We start from the raw sequence: 1,210 nt of genomic DNA, 5'->3' as shown, positions 1-1,210 counted from the left end.
TTAGCATTTTGTTAAATTAATTATATTTTACAAAATAATTTAGGGCCAATTTGGGGGAAAAAAATGCGTACGATAGATGTACGCAGCGCTGCGTGCGATTTCGAGATTATAGGGAAAATATAACGGGGTTATACCCGTGTTATAATCCCTTGTAACCTTTATGTAACCTTCTGTAACTTACTTGTAACCTACTAATAAATTCTTAATATATGATAACAGAAGCGCGGAACTTATTTGTAGGTTATTCTGGAACTTACACTAGGCTACATAGAGGTTACAAGGGATTATAACACGGGGTATAACCCTCTTATACCCTCCCTATAACCTCGAAATCGCACGCAGCATTGCGTACGTCTATCGTACGCAAATTTTTTCCCAATTTGGGGCGGCTTATTTGGTGCGGTGGTGTTTTGAAAACACACCTGACCTATTTAGATAAACTGCTATTTAGCAGCTTATGCATTTTCAAAATGCTGAAAATAGTGTTTTCGTACCGCACTTATCTAAGTACGATCGTAGCTTTCTGGCTTTGATATAAATTTTCAAAAAAAATTAAAAATTTATAATAGATTATGAGCAAATTTTTATTCAATAAGCTACAGCGGCTAGAAAGAGCCCCTTAGTTTTTGTAAATTAAATATTATATAATTAAAATTAAATATATCTAATTATAATTAATTGAATACCATTTTAATTAATTAATACTTATGACTAAATTAATTATTAAAATTAAATTAAAGCCACAAAACCATCCCCGACGGCCTTCGTACCCGAAAGCTGGCGAGTCGCGATACAGCAAGCAACGGCAGGGGATCGCGGAACTCTCAAAGCTCCCATCTTTCTCCTCCTTCTACCGGAAGCCATTGAGGAAGGTAACCCTCGTTTTCTCTCCCTTTTCCCCCACGCCTTGGCGCGCTTCAGCTTCTCTATAAACCCTAATCCGCCTTCCACTGAGATTCACCAAATCCTCGATTTTAGCCAAATCGGAGGAAAAACGGGATTCAAAGATGTCATTTTTGCTGTTTGGCAGGATTTAGGCGTAAATCCAGCTCAAATCCTGCTACCAAACATCCCCGCAGTTTCCGATTCCAAAAATCCACTCGCTCTCTGGTTCTTCAACGTTAATGGCAAAGGAATTCAACGTACCGCCGGTGGTTTTCCCATCTGGAGCGAGCGCTAGTCTCCCCCATCAACGGCGGGGGGCGGCGGC

The sequence above is a fragment of the Phalaenopsis equestris genome, unplaced genomic scaffold (genome assembly GCF_001263595.1).
Source record: "Phalaenopsis equestris unplaced genomic scaffold, ASM126359v1 Scaffold000223, whole genome shotgun sequence".
NCBI lineage: Eukaryota > Viridiplantae > Streptophyta > Magnoliopsida > Asparagales > Orchidaceae > Phalaenopsis > Phalaenopsis equestris.
This window is presented reverse-complemented; position numbering follows the sequence as displayed.